The 16,210-nt window shown below is 39.4% G+C and overlaps 1 protein-coding gene across 1 annotated transcript in view; it reads right to left on the bottom strand.

Moving 5' to 3' along the window:
- The window catches only part of LOC145775955 (malectin-A-like), a 232,060-nt gene that overhangs the window by 45,359 nt on the left and 170,491 nt on the right, over positions 1-16,210 (bottom strand). The gene's annotated exons all lie outside the window — the stretch shown is intronic.

Raw genomic sequence — 16,210 nt, 5'->3', positions numbered from 1 at the left:
CTTTTCTGCGTTGTTTTCGTACGTATTTTGAATTTTTTCTCAGAACCACTCCGCTTCAAAACAGGGGGTGCGAGATTGGCTTCATCAATCCCATGGGGTGTCGGGTGATAAACGAATCGGGAAGCCTTGGTCTAAGCTCTAAGTAAGGAGTTGGTCTGAGGATTGATGGCGCTTGGTGCCCAAAACTATTACAGCCCAGGGAGCAAAGTTAGTAGCCTACCAATGGTGTACAAAATACATCAGCGCGAGTAGGGTGGGTTAAACATTACTAAGACAGAGCATTTAACAGCTAAGACCTAGATTTATTTATTTTCTGAAACTGTGAAAGGGGGAAAATGTCTTCGATTGCAAGATCCAGACAATTTAAAAGAAAGACAAATAGGCTATGTGCCCATTTATTGTTTTGCAGAGGTGGACAGTAACTAGTTACAAAAGTAACTAGTTACTGTAACTAGTTACTTTTTGAGTAACTGTAACGGTAACTTCGTTACTATTTTCCAAAAGTAACGAAACGCGGTAGCCTAACTAGTTCCTATTTTAGCACTTTTTCAACAGTTACAGTTACAAGTTACTCTTGTTTTGAAATTTCAGTTTTTAATTGCCGTTTATTTCTCTGCACGTGTTTGTGTCTTGCTTAGTGCGTGTTTACTGCGTTTTGCGCAATAATGCATTTTTGAATACTGAAAAGTTTAGGTGTTTTTCTCGCAGATGTATCGGCGCAACACCGCGCATGTACGGTTCTACTTTTGTTTTGTGGTCTGGTGGAGAAGGGTTGCCATATTGGCGAGTTTATCGCCAAAGTCCAGAAATCTGGCGACTTTTTTAGACGTTTAGCTTCATATTTATGATTTGGCTCTTGTTTGGCGATTTTTGATAACTGATTTGGCTAAATTAATTGTTTTTGGCGATTAATCAATATGTACCAAAGACAGGCAAGAGCAAGACACAACAATACAACAGGTTTGAGCATTATAATAATATATTTTACATATTTACAAATGAGTTTAACAGTCAATCGTTTTCGGCTTAACTTAAGCCCTCATCAGGAACCTGAAAATATTTATAAAAATGTAGTAAATTTCAACTTCTTGAAGATAACTAACTAACCGACTATAAGCATCAAGAAACACGCAGCGATTAAAAGCAATTTGTTGATGCTTATAGTCAGTTAGTTAGTTACCTTCAAGAAGTTGAAATTTATTGCATTTAGTGTAACGCTTGCAATGCCTCTAAAAACATTGTCTGACATTAAAACCAGCAACAGCATTGCTGTTTGCTTGCCTTAGGTGGACGTTTTTGTGGAAGCACTACAAACCAGATTTGGTCAGTGGTTCGAGGACAGCGACTTTCAGCTTGCGACTGCATTCCACCCACAATTTAGACTTATATGTGTTTAATGCCTGATCATTAAGCGACACTGCTGATTTGAAGACCAAAATAAAACAGAACATGCTTCAAGCAATTGAAGAAGCAAACTGCTTTGCTGAAGAGGGGAGTAGCAGCGACACTGAAGTGGATGGTGGCAGGTAGAGCCACGGAGGACTTTTTGCACCACTTTACGCAAAAACCAAGAAAAGAAAGCAATGCGCGTTGAATCTGTTACAGGAGTATTTGGAAGCGGACCCTGAGGACAAGTTAAGCGGATCCAGATTCACAATTGGACCGATGAAAAAACTGTTTTAAAACATAATTCTCCCATTCCGTCAAGTGCTGCAGTAGAAATATTGTTTTCATTGCAGCACTTGTTCACCACCAGACTTTATTCGTTCATCCCCGACGCCGACACACGCTCCATCGACCTGACACTACCAAGACAGGCAAGGGTGCGCCTCAACCGTCTCCGTACGGGCGTCGGGCTTTTCCGCTCAACCATGCACCAATGGGAAATGGCCTCTTCCTCCTCCTGTGAATGTGGTGCCGAAGAACAGACCGCAGACCACATCATTGATTGGTTGATTGATTAAATCTGTATCCTCGGACTGGGAAAGCTTCTAGCAGAACTTAATAAAAGTAAAATCAAACTAATGCAAAGACTCGTGACTGGCAGTTTCGCATACTTGTAGACTAAAGGCTTTAAATCACTGACGCAGGCCCGGTCACCGAGATTGACAGAGTGAAGTTTCCGATTGTTGAAGTCTTGTTGCCGGGAAATTATTCCATCTATTAGATGCCGCTAAATGGAGAGCAGTCCTTAACGTGCGTTGCTCAAGCGCACGCCCTGAGAGTCGAACCAGTGCCGCTTGATCTTGAAGCTTCTTCGTTCCAGAAGTGATGCGCTAACCAATTGAACTATCGGGGCGGGCAGCATCAATGACTGTAACATCTTCAAGCCACCTAACGGAGTGCAAGGTCTGCGTGTCATGAATGATGAAACCAAAGACTGGCTGCTCTCTATAGTAGCCGTCCAGTGTAGTCCGGAAACATCGTGAATCTGGGATGGTAAAAGGATAGACTCTCGGTCCCAGAGGCTCACACGACGACGACGATTGGGCAAGGACATTTTGAAGCTCGAAAGGGCATAGGCCTGACTGATGAGCACTTTGAAATGCTCGTATTTCTCAAAGGAAATAAACATATAAGCCACTGAGTATTTTTTTTAAATAAAACCTTGTTGGTTTTGTACTTGTGCTGTTATGTTAGCATGGATGGCTCTAACACTATATATCAAACATTGCGGTTAAACTGGACTTGCATGCAGAGCTGGCCAGGTGCAGAATTTCATGTTCAAATTTGTGAGTAACTGAAAGTAACTAGTAACTGTAACTACTAACTAGTAACGGTAACTAGTTACTTTTTAAAATCGGTAACTGTAACGGTAACTCAGATACTATTTTGGCCAAGTAACTGTAACTGTAACTCAGTTACTTTTGAAAGTAACTTTGCCCACCTATGTTGTTTTGCTAGTTTAACTTTTATTAAAGCTAAATAAAAAAATAAAAACATTGCCATAAATAAAGCCATAAACGAACATGACTTGTAAATGACTTGTAAAGTTTCCACATCCTGCGGATGTCACTTACCTAAAACCCATGACCCTTCACATCATGACTTGTCAATCATTGAAGTTTTCAACAATTTTTGTCTAAAAAAAAATCAGATCTTTTTAGGAAACCACAAGATCAAGCAGCTTTTATTCGGCTCTAGAGGTGTGCGCTTGAGCAACGCACTTCAAGGACATCCATCCATTCAGCGACACTTAGTCGATGAAATGTATCACAGACAATAATCCAACAAGCGGATAGTTCACTCTTTCAAACTAGTGACAGAGCCTGAGTCAGTGGTTTAAACCTCCTACAACTTTATGTGTGCAAAACTGCCTGGAATAAGCTTTTTCGTCCGAGGATAAAGACTTCATCAACATCGCTTTTTAATTTCCCGGATTTTAACTTACGCTACTCTTCGTTTGTTGTTGTCAAAACCGTTGATTTTTTCTAAAAAGTAGTAAAGACTTAGGCCAGCTGTTGTGTCACCTGCAGCCTAAGTAAAGCCTTCGATAGGCTACAGTCACTAATGTAGGTGTGAGCTCGAATAAGCTTGGGCTCTTTTCTTATTGGTAGATTTGGACACACGGCATGGCATCAATGGTGTAGAAAATAATCCATATTTTAGTAAATTTAAGTTTAATTTTATGTCACAGTCTTTCTTAGACTATTGCACACGACACATTGACACTGAAAAGAGAAATAGACCTTATAGCCTACATAAACAGTTTTAGAATTCTGTTCTAAAACAACTATTCCGGATGAAGATGATAAGAACAATAACTAAAATTCTCACAACTCTTATAGCGTTAGGTCATTACAAGTTTGAAATATACACTTTACAAAAAATGCCAAATTAAACCATTTTCAGTAAAAGCTATAAGAATGTTCTGTAAGTTGTCTAACGAATGTTGGTGACCAAGTTTAATCTTAGAAAGATAATGGTAAGCAGAACTTACCCATGTTTTGCAGGTTGGGGTGCATGTTGCGTTTTGATTTTTTCCAACAGTATAACATGTTCGACAACGTATATGGCAATGCAAACCAAAATCACAACACAACAAAATCTTATTGAATGATAATATTTGTAAAATTGGCACACATTTGTCTTCATGTTTCAGCATAAATGTGACTTAAAATAAAAACTTAACAGCATAGCAACTGCAAGTATGTTGAGCCATCCGTTATAACATGCAAGTTACCAAGCGTATTTTGTATTTTATCTGTTGCCTACTTACAATTGCTAGTTCAAAGTTGTGACGATGTAATGAGTGACACAGAACACTTAAAAGTTTTCTTCCAAGGCATTGCAATTATCCCATTTACTTAAAAATTGCTTCAAAACACAGCCACGAGAGGAAGCTCTAGCTGTGTTCAGTGTTCTTCGATCTCTTGGTGTAACTATCAGCTCAGTGGCCGAGTGGTTATCGCTTTCTGTCCTAGTGCTAGTAGATCTTAGATCGCTTTCAGGTCGGGTCATATCGAAGACTTTAGAACGGTACTGAAAGTCTTCTATCTTACATAATGCAATGAGGATAGCTGAAGTCAGGTAATAATGTGACGACATTCCAAATCTGATACAAAAATTAAAAATGAGCCTAATCGCTAAAAGACCTTAGCAGTTTTAGAGCGACAATAAATAAAGCCATAACATCATCATTATTGTTATCGTAATACAAACCTTTGGTTACACTTTAGCCTAGAACTCTAGAATCTAGAGTCTAGACTCTAGACTCATCCTTTGAAGATTATTGTTTGGTATGTCTCGTTCCAAGAAAACACCATAACAAGAACTTGCAAAACCATGCACTTATTAGTGTGCTAAAGCAGTGTGGTCCAAACTCCAAATCCTGACACGCGTAGATGTTTCGTGTGGCCCATAAACATATTTGTAACCATTTAAATATAGCTTACCTACGTTTTGTATAAATGCAATAGTCAAGTCGTAAATATGTGGTATAGGCGATAGGCCTAACCTACAAAGTGGAAGGGCAAGGGCAGATCAATGCATTTTCATATTTTGTGACCACACCAGACTTACGTTGATGTTCCGTTTTTGGTGCAAGCACAGACTTTCAAATTTAGTTTTAACTTGTAAGTTAGCATTTGTGGATTGTTAACCCTTAGGTGGTTGGGCTCCTGGAGGCTTGCTCAGTTTGGGGGGTGCTGTCGATTCTTCTTATGCTTTAGGAGTGATAGGCCTATCTCTGTTATTTTTTAAGGCACGGTTTCAAAATTTAGGATTCACTTTGTAAAACTATTCACGCTGAGGATATCCAAAAATTAAAACTATGTGAATTTTAGAACTGCTTATATACGTTCAAATGTTGATGTGACGTATGACATTTGAATTATTTGGTATTTTTTGATCGAGTAATGAAGAACATGCATTGCAATGTTGTGATTAATTTTTTTTACATAATCTCAATTTAAATCATTTGATTAACGAGACATGGGCCAAATTAATTACTTTCATCCAGCTGGTGGGAAAATATTGAACAATAGAATATGAAATATTTCAGAGGATGTGCTGAGAAATGCCTTATATCTCTCAATTTATAACCTTCATTCGCTCAAAATTTCAGCTCAATAGAGGTGAATAAAAGTTAGGAAAAGTCAAGAAATCTCGTAGTTGCAGCCTCAGTGGTTTTAGAGATACAACTGTTGATGCAAAAAAGTTGAATTGACAGCCCCCCCCAACCTTCAACGGGTTAAAGCAAAACTTAGTCAAGTGCCAGTGACGTCCGGTGGCTTAAACCGTTCGGAAAGCAACTTGGAAATATGCTGCAGCAAGGTAGTAGGCACGAAGGGCGTAACCGTCGGGCGAAGCCCGAAGGCGTGTTGCCGAAGGCAACACTTCCAGAGGGGGGTCTGGGGAACCTCCCTCAGAAATTTTTGAAAAACACTTTCAATTTGGTGCGCTCTGAGAGCATTTCCAAAACAAAGCAAAAATAAAAATCTGTCAAATTGTGCTTCGCCTATGTCGTGATCATGCATCCATTTAATGTTTAGAAGTCATGAGCAATCTTAATTTTAACGTTGCAGGACCAAAATCCAGTGTTAAACATGGAATATTAGTTGTCTGAATATTTAATTCGTCATGAATGTTCATTCTCAGATATTCAGTTAGGCCTACACTACAAAAACTAACACTTAGGCCTAAACATTACAACCGCAAGCAATTTGTACAAAAAGCTGGATAAGTTTGCCTCCTGCGTATAGAAGCTTAACGAACTAAATATTGCATCTGCAGTCCGCACCTGAACGTTCTTTTCGCCTTTATGATGCTGTGCTGTGTACCGTGACGAGAGACCATTCTGTGCGTATGACGAGATAGTCTAGCGATTGTACGCATTGACGTCACTGGGAAAGCAACTCTAACCATAACACATCTGATTGGCTAAGCGGCTGGTGACGTTTTGCAAAACGATTGAGGATTGGATAAAACGAGGCGTTTTTTGACGTTTTTGAACGTAGGGAAAGCAATTTTGAAAGTTGATTTCCCTGGAGCCTCAGTAGTGGTTTCTGACAGGAGCGTTTGCGTTAATTGGCATTTATAGGCAAGACATGCGGTTTGGTGAGGACTTAGACTACTGACAAGCGTTACGAGTAATTCTAGTCACGAACACAGTAATTTTCAAGTTAAAATAGACGTGATAAAAATAATAAGAAGTTAAACCTAGAATTCAGTCATTATATTTTGCATAGTTTTCGCTCAGGTAAGCACTGCTTTCTTTGCTTTCCCTCACCGATCGTCACTGTCAAGTGCATTGTTCAACAAAAAATGAGTGTCAAAAAAATATCAGAGAAATATAAAGAGTTTGATTCGAACTAATAGGAGAGGCAATGGCAATAGGAAACCACATTGTCTGGCGTGCTTCGCATGATGGAGTTTATTTTGAAGCGACATTACAGCATCCAAGTCCAACACGTTCAAAATCACAGAATTTTGGGGAAGAAAATTGAAAATCATTTTTATCATTACAAACTAGCAGAAACACACAAAAAATACGTTGATTCAAACAGAAAAGTCAGTCCTTTTATTTGAAAGGATTTCTCTTTGTGGCCTCTAAAATTTTTCTTAAGTTTAATGCTCACCCTCTTGGACCACCCTAAGCTAAAGCCATCTTCGTTTCCTGATTAAGTTTGTTGCTGCGGTTGGTTTCTTACCGTAGACGTCTAAAATTTCAGACACACTCACCTAAAGCCTATTGTATGCGCAAAAGCAAACGCATGAGTCACTTGGTGCAAAAAGCCCCCTTTAATTGTTTTTATACCTTTGTGTATATTCATCATTTGCGTATATTATTAGACAAGGTTTAGAGTTTTAAACTGCTTTATTTATGCTGTTTTTCATTACAAAAATGAAACCTGGAATATCTCAACAAAAATGGCTGAAAAAATTAATGCTTTTGAAATGTGGTGCTTCCGTAGAATGTAACGTATTTCAAGGGTTGCAAAGAAAACAAATAAAGAAGTTTTACACCCAGTAAACCAAACCAGATCTCTGTTAAATATACGAAAACCAGACAATATAAATTTCTCGGCCATGTAATAAAAAAGCAAAAACTGGAGCATTTCCCTTTAACAAGTAATATTTTTGGAAAGCGGGCACCTGACAGACAGACAAACTCATCTGAAACAATTTAACGACAAGACAGAAACAATCATCCATGCAATGCAACATACAACAGGAATATTTGGTCTACTTATCTTTATCTGAGGCCGTCGATGCCTGGTTCAGGCAAGGCAATTGAAGAAGAAGAAGAAGTATATTCATCCGGTTGTGAAATTTGGACATGCAAAAAAACGTGACATTAAAAAGTCAAAAAGTTTTGAAATGTGGTGCCACAGAAAACTATTACGCATCAGCTAGATGAAAAAAGAAACAAATGAATTCGTTTCCCAACAAATGGACGATAAATGGAGTCTGATTAACAACATTAACCTCAGAAAATGGAGATATTTCGGACATATAGCAAGAAGCAACTCGTTAGAAAATTCAATGTTGATTGGGATGGTGCAAGGCAAACGAACAAAAGGACAAAAATGAAATATTTTGACAATATCAAGCAAATTACGCGAATAAAAAGCATGCCGGAAGCACTAATAAAAACAAGAGACAGAAGAGAATGGAGGCAGTTCATATGGGAGATCACAGCTGATCAAACATGATCAATCTGTTGAAGAAGAATATTCATCCTGGATATTGGGTATTGAAGCTGTATACTGTATAGTTAGTGGCATTACTTATTTAATCTTCTTGTTCTTTCCTTGCTGTTCCCTCTCTATCTTCTAAATTATGCACTAGGCTGCTCCACAGTGCCCCAGTGCTGAGTCTTTCTAATTATTCACACAATCTTGGGCTTTCATCGCAACTTATTATAAATAAAACTTGATTTGAATCGACTAGACACCGCGCCACAAGCCAAGATTGAAATATAAACTACTTTATAATTTACTGTACTGAGATACAGCACAAACATCCTGCTTTTTTCATGCTTCATTGGGCCTCAACAACTCAGCCTTCCAATTCTTTTACCCGTGGCAGACCTTTCTCAGATAGCTAACCAGTCTTTGTTTACTGTCTTTATTCAACGTCAAGAAACATTAAGTTAATGTGAAAAAAACGTTCTATAACCACAATGAAGGTATTGTTTATGACCGAGCTTAATGAAGTGTATCGTATTGTAACATCACTTTTGTGAATATAATATTATGCAAGCGAAATCAAAACTTTCCTATTTTAAAACTTGGTAGTCTGATTAGATCACACAAAAAAACATTTCTATTTTTCCTTTATCTGCAATTCCAGGAAAAAACAATTGACAGTTTTCAGACTAAACAGGAGTTAATGCAGTATGCACCTTTTAGTCATGAACTGGCGACAATATTCCTAGAATTGTAGCCTACTATTTTTAACTTTCAAGGCATCAAAAATAACTTGTGTTATCAGAATAATTCAAATTGATGGATTATTGTAAACGAAAGCCATGTAAATATTGGCATAACGTTGTTTTTGCGTTGTATTAGTGCTAAATGAGGTTGCTTGCTTGTGAATGTACTTTTTGTGCCAACTTTTAACTTAGCCTAAATATTTTACAATAAAGTGAAGCAATGTGGAGCTTCCTAGCCTTGGGGACGTGGTGCATTGCACCGGCGGTACTATGGCCAGAGTAGCCAATGGGATAGAATGGAAGACGTTTTTTCCATCTTGCATCCTAACATTTTCATTCATACCATTTTCATTTCATCACAGCAATCTTCTATTCCATCTCAAAAATTTATTTTATCTTTTATGTGCAAATTTAGGATTTCTGCCCTTCGAGTGGTGAGAGCCCTGGTTTGACGTTTGATAGGGCACCGGTTCGACACCGCTCAACAGCATCTGGCGGTATCTTTGACAAGACACAGGCGTGTCGTCGATTGCGGAATGTGGAGTAGGGCCTCGACTATATTCTTTTTGATTTCTCTAGTGATTATGAACAGTAGCCTACCCTTCTCTTGAGAAAAGTGTGCTTACGGCCTTTCTTAGGGCTATAACCTGTTGAACTGAACATGTCACTATATGCTATTCCAGTGATTGTCAAAATGTTTTCGGTGCTGTTGTTACCGGTTTGCCCAAAACCAAGGCCAAATTGTTAAAAAAAATTAATTTTTCTTGTCAATCGGCTAATGTTAAAACATAAAATTTATTTTCAATAATTTACAGTAGCCTATAAAGGTTTGCTGCAAAAAATACTCAAACAAAAACACAAGAATTTCATAAAGTTTCCTTTAAAAATTGCAAAACAACAGCAAACAAGACAAAGTTGCAAATACGGTAGGTCGGGTCAGTGCAGTGCCGGTCTTTGGGGGTGTGCAAACCGTGCGATCGCACAGGGCCCGCAAATTAGGGGGCCCACAATTTACTCAGAAAATGCAGTAATTTTTGTCATTTCCAATGGAACAATTTAACAAAGGAATTAGCAACAAGAAAACATAGAGACTTAATTAACGGGTGCAACCTATTTCGTCCCCTGAAAAGATCAAGAAAAAAAACAACAGAGCCGAAGTCGCTGAACGGAGTTGCCGCAAACATTTCAAAATTTCTCTCGATCTTTTCACGGGACGAAATAGGTCGAAATTCGATTTTGTTGACAGCGGACAAACGTGTCCTGCAGTCAGACGTTGTGATGTAAGACTTGAATTAAATTACGCTGATTAGTGTAGACGTAGGTACTAGGTAGGCCTACTCCCATCCATTCTTATAGCAAAGAATTCACTGTTATTACGCTGATTCAATGTCATCAATCCTTGAAGCAACCTAAAAATCCAAGGCTTTTCTGCTTAAATGGAAGCTAAGGGATAGGCCTACAGTATTAACATTATCTAGATGCCCCCCTAGAATGCGCTGGAAATTATATTCTCTCAACAATCGTTCGTGCTATGCAATCAGGTCAGGGTTAGAAATGTTTATAGATTCAACCTATTTCGTACCCCGATTTCAGGGTACGAAATCGGGGTACAAATTTTTCAAGGGACGAAATAGGTTGCATCCAGACTCAACACAGGCAGCATCCAAACTCAACAGTCGGCAGCAGTGGCCGAGTGGTTAGCGCGTTGGGCTCGCAGTCGAGAGCTTGCATGTTCGACTCCAGCCACCCGCACTTGCTGTTGTTTCTCTGGGCAAGAAACTTTATGATAATTGCCTCTACCCAGTGATCGATTTCGAGTAATGGGTAGTACCAAATTTCAGTCATAAGTAGAGTAGACAACCGGAAACAGACATTGCAGTCGGCTGCAGCGTGGGTCAGGTGTACGTCGGAAGGCGTACACCGATGCATAGCGCTCAAGTCCGCTTTCCCACAATGCAGGATAAAGATAATAAAACAAACAAACAAAAAAAAGAGACATAGCTTTATTTCCGAAAAATGCCCAAGAAAACATGATCTTATCCTTTTGCTATGCCACCGGACAGCACCATTTTACAGTAATATTCATACCCAAATTCTTGTTGAACATGCTCTCAGAATGCCCCAAATTCAAAGTAAATTTTCAAAACTTTCTGGGAGAGGTCCCCCAGACCCCCCCGCCGCTGAGTGTCCCCTTCGGCAAACACGTCGTCGGGCTTCGCCCGCCATCAAACCACCCGTTTTCTTTCAAAATATCTAGCTACTCTACTGAATTGGATAATTGTCACTGGGGCCCGCAAAGCATATTCCACACAGGGCCCGAAATAACCTAAGACCGGCACTGGTCAGTGGCTCCCAATTTTTTTGAGCGCGATTCAAATTTGACTTTGGTGAATATCTCGCGAGCCAAGACACAGACAACCTTTATAAATAATTTCAGCACTCTACTGTTTTTTTGTTTTTTTTTAATCTTTGCCTGCTATAGCCTAAACAAGACGCAGTCAAGCAGTTGTAGGGCTGTCTAGCTCGATTTACTCAGAGGTTTAGTAAAAGCGCTGAATTCGTTGCTGAGTCAAACCGGCTTCGCTTGTTCGCATGCTTCATTTGTTTCTTCGGCTTGTTGTAAGTCTAAATGGATTCGTTTGAAAACATTTCATAGCACAGCCCACATAGCGGCTTTACAGCAAAGGATTGCATATAAAAATGAACTTCAAGTTCATAAATCTTGATTTGTGAACTTCAGTAGTCTACAATTTACATTTACAATGATTTATTGAAGAAAGTGACTTGAATGCCGGCTATTGCCGGAATTGATTTTGATGAAAAGCAAAATAAATGCGTAGCCTATGATGCAATAAGCCAGTCGATGTTGGGATTAAAACAACTTAATAAAAGAAAAAAAAAAAGTTTATTCAACAATTAATTTATGGTACCCGGTCAATTGGTCGACAGTCATTTGGTCGACAGACATTTGGTCGACAGGACATTTGGTCGACAGACATTTGGTCGACAGGACATTTGGTCGACAAGACATTTGGTCGACAGGACATTTGGTCGACAGAACGATTCATTTTAGGGTTAGAGTTAACTAACCCTAACCTAACCCTAACCCTAACCCAGTGCCGGTCTTAGGGTTTTTCGGGCCCTGTGCGGAATATGCTTTTGCGGGCCCCAATGACAATAATCCAATTCAGTGGCGTAGCTAGGTACTTTGAAAGGGGAGGGGCGGCGGTGGCGGCGTGATCGCCAAAGACGACAACCAGCGGCGGGGGGTCTGGGGGGCCTCCCTCAGAAAATTTTGAAAACTTACTTTGAATTTGGGATATTCTGAGAGCATGTTCAACAAAAATTTAGGTATGAATATTACTGTGAAATGGTGCTGTCCGGTGGCATAGCAAAAGGATAAGATCATGCTTTCTTTGGCATTTTTCGGAAATAAAGCTATGTCTCTACAGTATGTTGAGTCTGGATGCAACCTATTTCGTCCCCTGAAATTGTGTAACAAAATTAAATTTCGACTTATTTCGTCCCCTGAAAAGATCGAGAAATTTCGAAATGTTTGCGGCAACTCCGATCAGCGATTTCGGCTATGTCGTTTTTTTTTCTCGATCTTTTCAGGGTACGAAATATTCAGGCGACGAAATAGGTTGAATTCGTTGAGTCTCTATGTTTTCTTGTTGCGAATTCCTTTGCTGAATTCACTTGTTGAATTTTGCCTTTGAAAATGACAAAATTACTGCATTTTCTGAGTAAATTGCGGGCCCCCTAATTTGCGGGCCCTGTGCGATCGCACGGTTTGCACATCCCAAAGACCGGCACTGCCTCACCTAACCCTAACCCAAATGTCCTGTCGACCAAATGTTTGTCGACCAAATGTCTTGTCGTCCAAATGTCCTGTCGACCAAATGTCTGTCGACCAAACGTCCTGTCGACCGAATGTCTGTCGACCAAATGACTGTCGACCAAATGTCTGTCGACCAATCGACCGGCCACCTAATTTACAACAGACCAGTGGCGTATATTCAGGGTGTTCAAGGTGTGCACTGCACACCCCAAGAAATCCAGAAAAAAAGAAAATTTCCATCGGTTGTCGATGTTCTTTACTTTCATGATATTCTAACATCTTGCTGCATGCTGATTGCTTTCTTTTCAATTGCAAAACTCGTCCCCTTCTAATTTTAATATTCCAACGTTTGAGGTCATTGCCTTTAATTTTTTTCGGTCATTACCTTTAAGCTGGGTGTGCACTGACAGCTTGGCGAGTGCTATTTAAAATAAACAATTAAGACAAATGACGTCACAAGGCAGCGAAAACAGCAATGGTTTTAGGTCAGCCAGGCTGTGCACTCGCTGATCTGCACACCTTGGCGCGTCATTGGGGGAATCCCAGGCAATAGCAAGTTCTAGCTTGTTGGATTAGAGTTTGAGGTGATCAGCGTTGGAAACAACTTTTGCTAGAACTGAAGCAAAAGCAAGCTTTCTACGACGATGTAATTCAAACATTTATTGCACAAACAAGAAGAATCGAATTATGCTATAGATGAATTTTCCTTCTGTAGTCGAGGTGTTAAACATTTTCGTTTTTACTAAGTAGTACGGCGGATAAAAGTACAGCCGACCAACATAGCAATCGACTCAGGGCCGTATTAACTATAGTAGCAGATGTAGCAGCTGCTACGGGCCCCGCGCTTCACAAGGCCCCGCGCTTGGCGAGTAAAACATTTTTTTGCAAATAATGTCGAACATTATGGCAAGTAATTTTTGACTTGCAAACTGGAATGGTATAGAACAATATAATTGTAGGATTAAATTACTAGTCCCACGTCTTGTCCCTTCCTAATTATTCTAAACTTAAAAAAAACGGTAATTTCGGCTGGTGGCAACTGCCTGTTCGAATACCAGTAGCCCACAATGCTAGTCCTAGTTGTTTCTTGATTGAGGGAACATTCGAGACATTGGCAACTTCGCGCATTGTATTGTCACAAGGAAGAATTTAATGGTTACTTGTGTGTGATTTTAAGGTTGGTTATTTGTGTAAATAGTTTTTCTTGTATTGGAAGAGGCGAAGACATTTGATTTGAACTAGATCTAGCCTAGTCTATTGCTTCTGAGAGAAAATTATAAGTAAATTCTAACTAGCTATTTAACACATCAAGATGCATGGGAATCGTGGAAAAGGGCACACTTCCTACTTACCAAAAACCGTTTACGAAAAGGTAGTCAACATATTGGGAAAAGCAGCTGAAGATATAATCGTTAGTGAACTGAAAGAAGCTAAATACTTTTCCATATCACTAAGTTCAACCCCGGACATTACTCACACGGACCAGTTTTGTTTCACGTTAAGATATGTCAAGCCAACAGGGCCTGTAGAAAGGTTTCTGGCATTTCTGCCAATGGAGGGCCATACTGCTCAGCAGATTTTCGACAGTCTGGTACTGTACAAAAGTGAGAAGGGTATCAATCTTGCCGATTGCCGTAGACAGAGTTATGACAACGCGTCGAGCATGAGCGGGAAATATAACGGAGTACAGGCACTTGTTAAAAAAAAATTGGTGCTGTTGCAGAATATGTTGCATGTGATGCTCATTCGTTGAATGTAGTTGGTGTATGCACTGCACAGTCGTGTCCAGAAACAGTTCAGTTCTTTAACTTCGTTGAAAATATCTATGTATTTTTTGCTGCTTCAACACACCGGTGGCGGTGGTGCGTTCTGGAGTGCTAAAGATGAGGCTTTCTGCAACACGATGGTCCACAAGAGCTGATGTTATTAAGGTTATTAAACAACGTTTTCCTTTCATAAAGGAGGCACTGGAGAAACTTGCGAATGACCAAGAGCAAAAGGCAGAATGTCGACAGCAGGCAAATGGATTCCTCGAGAAAATGGAGTTGCTCGAAATTGGAATCATAGTTTTTTGGAATAGCTCACTCGATTGCTTCCCGGCAACTTAAGTCTCTCCAAGCAAAGCAGCAAAATCTCAACATTGCTTCAGCGTTGTGTGCCTCTTTGGCAGGATCTCTACAGACTTTCAGAAAACAATTCGCTAAGTTTGAGTCAGAGGCGCAGAAGCTGACTCAAGTGCCGGATTACCGACCAACAAGCATAAGAAGAATTGTTCGAAATCGAAGGCGCGATGAGGATGTAGGCAGCGGCCGTTCAGTTCCAGATGTAATGGATAATTCACCTAAAGACAGATTCCGGGTGGAAGTTTTCTTTGCGGTATTGGACAGCCTACAATCTGTGCTGGAGCAACGTCGCAAGGCATAGGCTACACCCAATTGAACAAAGGTTTAGTTTTTGCAAAATCTGCATGACTTAACACCTGCGCGGATCCAAGAAAGTGCTGACAGACTTTTAGAAGCATATTCCCAGGATTTGGAAGACGGATTGAAAGATGAACTACCTCAGTTTTCAGAATTCGTAAAACACATTGCTATTGGTTGCTCCTCTCCAAAACTCAACTATTTCACTTTGATTAAAGAAAACAATATTGACACCACGTTTCCTAACATTGACAATTTGTTGCGCATTTATCTATGTATGATGGTAACTAATTGTACTGGAGAGAGATCATTTTCAAAATTGAAGTTGATTAAAAACTATCTGCGAAACACGATGGGACAAGAGCGGCTACACTATGTAACTCTCTTGAATACGGCGGTACTGAAAATAACATTTTGAAGTCACTGAACTCATCCGAAATAATTGTCAAATTTGCAAAGATCAAAATGCGTTGAAAAGACCTTTGAATGATATTGTTGAAGTTTTATATTTCTCCTTGAAAATGAAACATTACATTAGACTTTTGTTATTTTGTTGTTCTATAATTTCTTTTGCATTCTGACAAAGAAAAATAAATTGAATTAAATGTAGATCAAATCTATAAAATATTCAATTACTTCCCAGGTATTATCTGTACATCAAATCAATCTGCTACAGGCCCCGCACTTGGTTAATCCGGCACTGAATCGACTTTCTTTTCTTGTTTTTTATCGAGTTGCTTTGCTATTGTTTTGACTTTCACCTGTTTGTTTTTAATTCGCTTGTACATTTCTCAAGGTGTTGCGACCGTGCCTAATCCTTGCATGAAGTAAATCATTTCCATCTCGAGCACGCTTTAACTTTCGCGTTTTTTCAGACTCCTGCTGTGTTATGGCAAGTAATATTGTTCGTTTTGATGGTCGGAAATAAAAAGTGAACTGAAGTATGTGACTTTAGAAATGCAACTTAATGTTTGATATTATTAAGTCTTTTATTCAATGCGCTGTCAAATAAATATCTATTTTGTATTCTTCTCCATTCCGACAACATTATTTTTGTCAGTTCTGTTCATG

Source organism: Aplidium turbinatum, chromosome 1, assembly GCF_918807975.1.
Source record: "Aplidium turbinatum chromosome 1, kaAplTurb1.1, whole genome shotgun sequence".
Taxonomy (NCBI): Eukaryota; Metazoa; Chordata; class Ascidiacea; order Aplousobranchia; family Polyclinidae; genus Aplidium; species Aplidium turbinatum.
This window is presented reverse-complemented; position numbering and strand designations above follow the sequence as displayed.